The sequence below is a fragment of the Hyperolius riggenbachi genome, chromosome 1 (assembly GCF_040937935.1).
Source record: "Hyperolius riggenbachi isolate aHypRig1 chromosome 1, aHypRig1.pri, whole genome shotgun sequence".
NCBI classification, from domain to species: domain Eukaryota; kingdom Metazoa; phylum Chordata; class Amphibia; order Anura; family Hyperoliidae; genus Hyperolius; species Hyperolius riggenbachi.
The window spans coordinates 639922688-639932694 of record NC_090646.1 but is presented as its reverse complement, the minus strand read 5'-3'; the positions used below and the strand labels follow the sequence as shown (position 1 = coordinate 639932694).

The following is a 10007-nucleotide window of genomic DNA, read 5'->3' as shown; positions in this document are numbered from 1 at the left end:
ACTTACCTGGGGCTTCCTCCAGCCCTATGGAGGTCTAGAGCTCCCTTGCCTTGCTCCTGGGCTTCTCTCTTGTCCCATGGTCAGGACCTGAAACTTTGCCAGTCGTGGTCTGCTGCGTGCCCCATTTCACTCTTGTGGCTGGGAGCGTCTGCGCCAGTGACAGGGCGCACACGTCCAGGCTGCACAACCGACTGTATCTGGTCCTGACAATGGCGAAGCCCAGGAGGACGGCGAGGGAGCTCACGGCCTGTATGGGGCTGGAGGAAGCCCCAGGTAAGTATAAATGGTGTACTATTGTTCATCTCAGGTGCACTTTAAGTTAAATTTGGCGCTAGTCTACTTTAGGGGACCCAGCTGTATACCTCATAGGGAAATTCTGCTAACATGAGTGGGTGGACGGCACTCTCTCGAACTGCTAGTAAACTACAACCACACTATTTGGCCAATCACAATGCTTTGTGCTTTAGAGGGTGCTGTGATTGGAGAACTGTTTCCTATGAGGTTTCCTGCTGGGTTCCCTGAAGTAGACTAGCCTAAAGTAGACACCTGAAGTGAGAGGAATGTGGAGGCTGCAATATTTCATAATACCAGTCACTTGGCAGCCCTGCTGATCCCCTGCCTCGAATACGTTTAGCCAAAGACCCTGAACAAGCATGCAACAGATCAGGAGTTTCTGACATTGTTGTCAGGTCTGACAAGATTAGCTGCATGCTTTTTTTCTGGTGTTATTTAGACACCACTGCAGCCAAATAGATCAGCAGGGTTACCAGGAAACTGGTATTGTTTAAAAGGGAATACATATGGCAACCTCTATATTCTTCTCAGTTTGGTTGTCCTTTTAAATTCTACTTTCTTTAATTTATGGCATACATCAGTGCTATGCAAGTCTTTTCATTATTTAATGTTGTTAAATTGTGCTAGAAGTCTCTGTGTGATTATTATGTATTTATATAGTTCTGACATCACTTGGGGTTTACGGAGTACACGGTCTTGCTGTCTCACTGTGTAATGTCACTATTATAGTTATGGTCTTCTGTCTCTGTTACTCTGTATACCAATGCTAGATTTGTGGTGCTAGTCTGCTTGAGGGAACCCACCAAGAAACCTCATAGGAAATTCCACTAACGAGATGGACAGGTTTCAGATAGGAAGACAAAGTAGGTAGAGCACTACTAACCCCCTTGTAGGTAGGTGGTGCCAGTGGCAACCCTCCACAAGGCAGCATATTGAAATTTAGCACAGAAACCCACAGGACACCATGCATACCTCCCCAACTTTTTGAGATGAAGAAGAGGGACCCACAAGCCACGTCCTTGATCACGCCCCTGGGAAACCCTTAGTCACGAATACCATAAAGATTTCATAAGAAAAATATGTTGTTTAATAACTCAAACAAAACTGGTCCTTTCTATCCTGGTTCATTTTCCTTCATATTAACATTTGAAAATAAGAAATATATAAATTTAGGCCTCTTTCACACCAAGACGTTGCGTTTTAGGGGACGTTACGGTCGCATAACGTGCCCCTAACGCAACGCATGGTGGTGTTGAAGTTGGACGTCAGATTGAGATGTGTTATGAGGCTCTTGGTGCTATCCTGGGAAGTCTGGATCTTTTCAATGATTCGAATTGGATCATTGAAAAGATCCGGATCTTTGAACCGAATGTTTGAATCATTTTACTAGGGAAGCAGACTGGGGGTGCAGCAGAGTGAGAGGTGCAGGAGAATGAAGGCACATTGAGGGTGCTAATGGGGAAGGGAGGGATGCAGCAGGAAGATTGTGCTTGTGACCAGAAGCTGCAGTTCCTGTTTCTTCCAGACATCCACTGTGAACCGAATCCTTCATTGTGATGATCCGGATGATTCGACTCACAAAAAAGATCCAAAGATCCGAATTATTCATGATCTGGACAACACTACAGTGCAGTGGATATTAATTAGCCATGTGGCTAGGAACAATAGCGGACTCTCCCCTTACTGAGCATGTGCAAACAGTCTAACGCAGCTAAAACCACCTATAGCGCATGCTGCACTTTCCTTGAACGTAACGCAATGTGGGCACTGTGAACAGGCCATTGATTTTTCATTACTGTGAGTTGGGCTGCGTTACAGGCTGCTCTAACGTGCGCCTGTAACGTTTCATTGTGAAAGCAGCCTTCAAGGACAGGAATAAAGTTTAGAGTCAATCAAACACATTTTTCAGTAGAGAAATACATATATTTAAATAGAAAGAGGGACAAAGTCCTGAAAGAGGGACGAATGAGGAGGAAAGAGGGACAGTGGGACAGGGCTCCCAAAGAGCGACTGTCCCTCCAAAAGAGGGACAGCTGGGAGCTATGCACCATGATGTAAAATCCAAGAAACCTTATTAGCACATCCATAGGACAGACAAGGCAGCTAGCTTTCAGTCAGTCAGATAGGTTGTAGCAAACTACACGAAACACTATTTGGCCAGTTATACGGTAACACTTCACGCTGTAAAAGGGTGCTGTGGTTGAAGAACTGTTGTCCAAGTGGTTTCCTGCTGGATCCCCTAAAGTAGATAAGCACAAGATTTTCTTCACAAGATGTTTGAAATTGCCTCGGGGTAAAATTGTTAGTTTTGGTGCCCCAGATGTTGTTTATCAATCTATTATGCCGGATCATCAAGACCGTATTTTTTGGTGCCACTGTAGCTTTCTCCCCTTCCCATAGAACAGAACCAGCTGTGCAGCTGTGTTTCTGTATGGTGCTGCAAAACATCATCCAAAATGATCACCTAATGTTTACCCATGATAACGTTAGGGTGACAGATATTCAGTGTTTGTACCGTCTTTAGTGCTGTCTTGGGAATATAGTACTGAGGGAACCCCGATTACCTCCCATACTGGTAGGTTGGCTAGCTTTTCGGTCTCAGACTAGGGTAAGCAAATTGGACTGTAACTCTGGTAGGGGCATTAATAATGCAAGCTCTCTTGAAGGACAGCTGGTTCAAACTGGGGAGACAACACACCTTCGAAAGGTCTTCTGTGCAACGGTCCTGTCTTTCTGGCCAATAGAGTGGTAGGACCTACCACTTTGAGAAAGTACGAGTTTACCGTCCAAAAAGGTGGCTTTCTGTTGGGGGTTGTATCCGCTGTGATGTGATTGGGCGTTATAGGCAATGTTGTCCTAGCCGCTGCAGCTTTAGCTATTTATACAACTAGAATCTTGAGTTTTTATTTCCCTTTCAATGCATCCCAAATTTTTATTCGCTTTAGCTGCAGCGGCTTGGCATTGAGTACGATTATTTAACTTGTTGTCGATGAGTACTCCTAAGTCCTTCTCCAAGTTTGATGTCCCCATCTGTATCCCGTTTATTTTGTATGGTGCTAGACCATTGGTACGACCAAAATGCATGACTTTACATTTTTCAACATTGAATTTCATCTGCCATGTATGTGCCCATATAGCCATCCTATCCAGATCCTGTTGCAATATGACACTATCTTCATGAGAGTTGATGATTCTGCACAATTTTGTATCATCTGCAAAAATAACATTGCTCACTACTGCACCTACTAGATCATGAATTAATACATTGAAGAGTACCGGACCCAGTACTGACCCCTGTGGGACCCCAATGCTAACAGTCTCCCATTTTGAATAAGGTTCATTGACCACAACTCTTTGTTTTCTGTCCATTAGCCAGTTCCCCATCCATGCACACAGACTCTTCCCCAGTCCTTGCATCCTCAACTTTTGCACCAGACTTCTGTGGGGAACAGTGTAAGGAAGGAGCAAATCTGTGAGATATTTCTTAGCTCAAGACAAGAGGTTATTAAAGCCCTAGTTGATCTTTAGTAAAGGTGAATCTTTCAAACTCGTCAGCTGAATGCGAAAAATAGCCCAGGGGTGAGCCAACCAGGTAATTTACATATATCTAATGCAAACCATACAGACATGTAATGCAACCCTGTGCATTGCTAATTTAATTTCAGTTTACCATCCTATTTCAATATCGGTCATGATTGAGAAAAGCTAAATCAGCACAGTGGCATAGTGGATGGCACTATCGCCTTGCAGCGCTGGGTCCCTGAGTCTAATCCCAGCCAGGGCACGGTCTGCACAGAGTTTGTATGTGCTTCAGGTGTCTTTGTGGGTTTCCTCCAGGCAAGCTGGTTTCCTCCCACATCCCAAAAACATACAGATAAGTTAATTGGCTTCCCCCCCAAAATTGGTCTGACTACAATGACAGATGACTATGGTAGGGATAGTGTCACACTCACCTTACCAGGCTTTTGCGGCATTCCCGAACCAGTTCTGTTGTACGCACGCGCGGGGGTTTCCTGGGACTGCTTTGTTTATTTTCTGGTCGGCGGTATCTGGCATCACGCTGCAGGCGCGTGCGCCGAAAAGGTCGCATCAGCACGTGTGAAAAATTAGCGCAAATTTCCAATGTGCTGATTAGGTCTCCACAGTATTGCTGCAGAGCAATGAGCGCCGCACAGAGTGCAGCAGGCAGCTCCGCTCGACATAGCACTCAGACGGACCCACATAGCTTAAGTTTGTGTAATGTGCAACGTGAACGTGGGAATTCTGTAATTGATGACTGCTATACATCTCTGAAACTACCTTGCTGTATTTCTATGTTTCTGCTGTTATCGTACCATCACCGACCCTGTATGTGCCAAAAATAATTCCGGGTACAACCCCCAAGTTGTACTTGGCGAAATAAATGATTCTGATATAAGCAGCACTGCCCTCTGTGACAGTGCTGCTCGTTCTGACAGCTTGGTGTAAGCCCCGTGGTGATTCTACTGCTTCCTGTTGCTACTCTGATTGACTCCTGGTTTGACCCTTGGCTTGTGACCCTGACCTCAGTTGATTGCTGCCTGCCCCGACGCCTGGCTTGTCACCCCGACCTCCGTTGATTGCTGCCTGCCCCGACTCCTGGCTTGTGACCCTGACCTCAGTTGATTGCTGCCTGCCCCGACGCCTGGCTTGTCACCCCGACCTCCGTTGATTGCTGCCTGCCCCGACTTCTTGTGACCTGATTACGTTGATCGCCGCCTGTCCCGGACCTCCGGCTACTGTCTGACTACGTCTTCTCCTTCTCACATATTAGCGTCTCTGTTCTCCCAACCACTAGCTGAGGTTATCCCAGTAGTGACCTGGTGGGCACTAGGCACCGAAATCTTGCTCTCCCCTCAAGGGGGTGTGGGCGAAGACCCGTGCTCACTTAGATCCCACTACTGGGTAACCCCTCTTCCATCAGTGGAAGGGTCAACAGTGTCTGAAGATAACTGGCTGAAGATAACAGATAGATTGTAAGTTCCTCTGAGGACAGTCAGTGACATAGCGTTGCAGAAGATGTTGACGCTATATAAACACTAATAATAATCAGTTATTTTGTGTATCAGATGGGCATTCGGATGGAAGAAGCATAATCATTTCCTTTTACTCAAATTGAGTTGAAGGAAGTGAGAGATCCTGAAGGATGACATAACATTAGGACAACGTGCAACTTCAGAGAGTAAAGCTGGCCATACACTATACAATTTTTTGCTTTCGATTTGTAATATTACGGTAATCAATCATAATTACTATCGACCGGCCAAAACCCAACATTGTGGCTCAGTGTTTCGTCGTAATATCGATCATAATTATGATAAACAAAATGACATAGTTTTACTTCAATTTGCAATCGGTAGATTGTGGTGCGTTTGGAATTTCTGATGACAAAGGGGAAAAAAGGGGGCAGGAAAATATTTTGAATCGCAGAAAAATGGCATAGCAGCACAATACTTTGTAAGCTCAAGTGTGCGAAAAATGCAGCAAGCACGACTATTGCGTTTGAGGAAACAAAATCGTGTTTCAGATGCAGCACACTAATGGAAAGCGGTTTCCATAAGTAGAGTGAGGACCTAACCTTTTGCAATCCAATAGCAACTGGAATCGCATTTCAAAACTCTTGAAAAACGGCTCTTAGACATTTTTGTCTAATCAAACTTCTAATTGAGAAAATAAATTTAGTGTATGGCCCTACCCTAAGGCTAAGTACACACTTGAGATAAAAGTCTTGGCAACATGAAAGCTCACAGACCAATTTTACCCCCTTCCATGTACAGCAGTATGAGAGCATACGCTACAGAGTCTATTCTATTATGGAGTAACACATCAGATAAAAATCTTTGCAAGATGCTGTTCACAAAGATGCTGCACACATGCAAAAGATCAGTTCCTTCAAAATGCATTCATAGTCTATGATATCTGCAGATCTCATGTACTTAGTTTGAGTCCTGTGACCACATGGTCATGATCTTGTCATTTTCTGCATAGCACAGCATTGTGTTGGGGATGGGTGCAGACATGAATAGGCATTGTATGATTGTGAAATGCTGGAGCTTCCGGGAATTGATAAGATCTGGACCATGCAGTCACATGATCACTAGCTTACTTACACACTTACACAAATAAACCAGTCATCATCATTATTATTATTATTTTTAATATATATCTCACAAGGATGACGGTCAGCAGTTTTTATTGTTGTTTAAAGAGACTCAGAGCTGAGTCTTCCTGGTGTTTTTTTTTTTTTTTTTTTTTTTTTTTTTTTTTTTACACACTTACCCGGGGCTTCCTCCAGCCCCGTAAGCATGGATGTGTCCCTCGCTGTCCTCCAGCGATCTCCCGTTCAGCCACCGGTAAGCAGCTCAGTCTGAGTCATTCTGACTGAGTGACGTCAGCCGGGGCACTCTACGCATGCGCAGAAGGTCTGCCGCTGATGTCACTGAGCCGCTCACCGCGGCTGAACGGGACATCGTAGGAGGACGGCGAGGGACACGGACATGCTTATGGGTTTGTGTTTGAGAGTGTTGCGGTTGACCAACCTCTCTCAGAAGCTGCATGCGGCTTCTGGAGTTGTCAGTGTTCCCTGAACGACAATAGAAACCGCTGGCAGTCGCCTTCCAAAGCCAACAAAAGCCCTGGTTGTCTTTTAAAGACGTCCTGGAGGTATGCAGCTGATAGGAAGTGGACCACAATTCTCAACGCGGAGAGGACAGGAAATGGACCATAATCCTTTGGGCCATTAAAGTCAATAGGAACTGTTAAAAAAAAATGAGCCACATAATTACCTATGAAGAGGGAAAGGTCTGGGTCCTAATGAGCCTTCCCTCTCCTCTCCCGGTCCCCTCTGTTAAGTGCTGACTCTCCATTTGAATCCCGCGCTGCGGGGGACTTCGGAAGTCTTTGGGAGGCCGAGTGCTCCTGAAGACAGGCGGCTCCATACTGCGCCTGCGTGAGTGTGAGGGTGTGTGCTCGCGCAGGTGCAGTATGGAGTCGCCTATCTTCGGGAGCACTTGGGCTCCTAAAGACTTCCCAAGCCTCTTTCGGTGGCGGAAAGATGATTTGATAGTCGCCCGCAGCTTCCTCCAGCAGCATAAATACGTCCCTCGTCGTCCTCCCGCGGTCTGCCGGATGCGCAGTAGACCCAGACTGACGCAACTGAGCCAGTTACCAGGGCTGGACTTAGTGTCATTTTTTTTTAAAGGTGCTCTGCTTCCTTTATAGGCCATAACTCCTACCAGTTTCCAACTCTGTTTGTAGTTTTTTTTTTTTTTTTAAGTTTTCTCTTCTCTTTAGTTTTCCCTCCTTTTCTTTCCTTCCCTGTTTCTCAGCATTCTAATGGCAGTCCATAAATTCACAGTTATATGCTAGTTAATTTTGCAGAGGGGCGTCGGCAGGGAAACGAACCCACGCCCCTCATTTTTAGGAGACAGTGTTTTAGGGAGGGAGAAAATGGACGCCTTAGAATAAGCAGTCCTTTTGGAAACTTTGCTAAATAAAAATTAGCCGTAAAATAATGTAGATATTGAACTTCAAAGTTGTCACGCTTTTATTAGTCAACGCATACATAAAACCTAAATTAGGAGCTATTGAGGAGAAAATAGGATTTGTCTCCAAAGGAAAGATGGTCCCTTTCAGGCCCCTTGCACACTATGGCAATGCGTCGCTCTCCCCCCCCCCCCCCGCCGCAGTGGCCTTTTAATCTCACTGAGACAGGCCACAGTGCGGCGTGAGGCAACCAAAGTGGTTCAGGCAACACAGAGGCTGCCACCCACAAATCGCAACTTACCTTTTGTGCAACTAGCCTTAAAGCGGACATGAACACAGAACTTCCTCTCTGCTCTAAAATATAAGCAACCTTTACAGAAAAACATTTCCTTGTTACAGCTTATAGAGCTCCTGCAGAGATGCTGCAGTGTAGTTACTTCCTGGTTTGCTAGGAGCACAGAAAGGGTTAAGCTCCTGTGTTTGCATATTGGCTCAGAATTTGGCAGAGAGCTGACAGCTCAAATTACATTGGCTCATTATTTCCTGAGAAGGGAGAATTAGACAGGCTGTTCTCTATTAACACACACAGGGTGGATTTCTCTGTGTTTTCCTTCTCTCCAGTGCAAGAGTTCAGGTCCGCTTTAAGGAATCTTAAAGGGAAATAAAGGTGGCCAGTTTGAATTACCTGGGGTTTCTTCCAGCCCCTGTAGGCCTTCTGGTCCCTCGCTGTCCTCCAATCAGTAACTGTTCCCCTCTTTGAAAGCTGCATGCATGGCCCTGGGCTGCGCACCTCCTGATCGTGCTCCCGTGGATGCAAGCATACTGATATTGTGCAGTTTAGACATCTGAATGGCTGGTCATGATCATGTGATGTCTCGCTCCTGTTTCCTATGTATTCTAAGAGAGGAAGGAAGTGAGGTGATCATAGCTATTCAAGAGGCTCACAAGCCAGTCCCTTGCTTCCCCATGAATTTTGCTTGAGTAGAATAAACTGATCATCTCTACTTAAAGTATAGCTTAAACTTCTTGCCGGTTATCCCGAGCTCAGCTTGGGGTAACCTGCGCAGAAGGATTTCTCCGGCCCCGCTGGGCCGATTTTCACAATTTTTTTTTTTACTGCACGCAGCTAGCACTTTGCTAGCTGCGTGCATATCCCGATCGCCGCAGATTCGCCGCTACCCGCCGTGCCGCAAGCCCCCCCCCCTCCAGACCCCTTCGCAGCCTGGCCAATCAGTGCCAGGCAGCGCTTAGGGGTGGATCGGGATTCCCTCTGACATCCCGACGTTGGTGACGTCATCCCGCCCCGTCGCCATGGCGACGGGGGAAGCCCTGCAGGAAATCCCATTTTGAACGGGATTTCCTGCTTGCAAAGACCGCCGGCAGCGATCGAACTAGGTAGGGGGATGCCGCTTGTCAGCGGCTATCATGTAGCGAGCCCTGGGCTTGCTACATGATTTAAAAAAAATAAGTGCTGCACCGCCCCCTTGCAGTCAGAATTGGAACGGCAAGGGGGTTAAAGAGGAACTCCAGTGAAAATTAATGTAATAAGAAAAGTGCTTTGTTTTTACAATAATTATGTATAAATGATTTAGTCAGTGTTTGCCCATTATAAAATTTTTTAAATCCCTGATTTACATTCTGACATTTATTGCATGGTGACATTTTTCCTGTTGGCAGGTGATGTAGCTGCTGCATGATTTTTTGGTAGTTGGAAACAGCTGTAAACAGCAATTTTCCCACAATGTAACAGGGTTCACAGGGCCAGATTTATCAAGAGTGTCTGAGGCTAAGTTCACAGTGGGACGTTAAAGTCGCACGTTAAAACAGCATTTAACGCAGAATAACTCACTGCAATGAAAAATCAATGACCTGTTCACAGTGCACACGTTGCGTTCGTGTCTAATGCTGCACGTTAAGTGCATGCAGTGCGTTATACACGTTATTAGCTGCGTTAGACTGTTTGCACATGCTCAGTAATGACTTGGAAGCATACTTTTCATTGCCTGTATTTTTTACTGTATCTGCTGTATGTGACGGTAACGCTGCGTTGCCACTTTTTGGGCGCGTTGCGTTGTAAGTTTGCGGTGCGACTTTAACGTGGCATCAAAACGCAACGTCCCACTGTGAATCTAGCCTCAGACAAAATATTTAGGAGGTTTTTAGAAACCTGTGCAGAACTGTCTCAGACATCCTAAGAAATCACTAGATTC

The 10007-nt window shown here is 45.7% G+C and overlaps 1 protein-coding gene across 4 annotated transcripts in view; it reads left to right on the top strand.

The window, feature by feature from the left end:
• The window catches only part of WDR7 (WD repeat domain 7), a 516060-nt gene that overhangs the window by 996 nt on the left and 505057 nt on the right, over positions 1-10007 (top strand). The window lies entirely within an intron of this gene.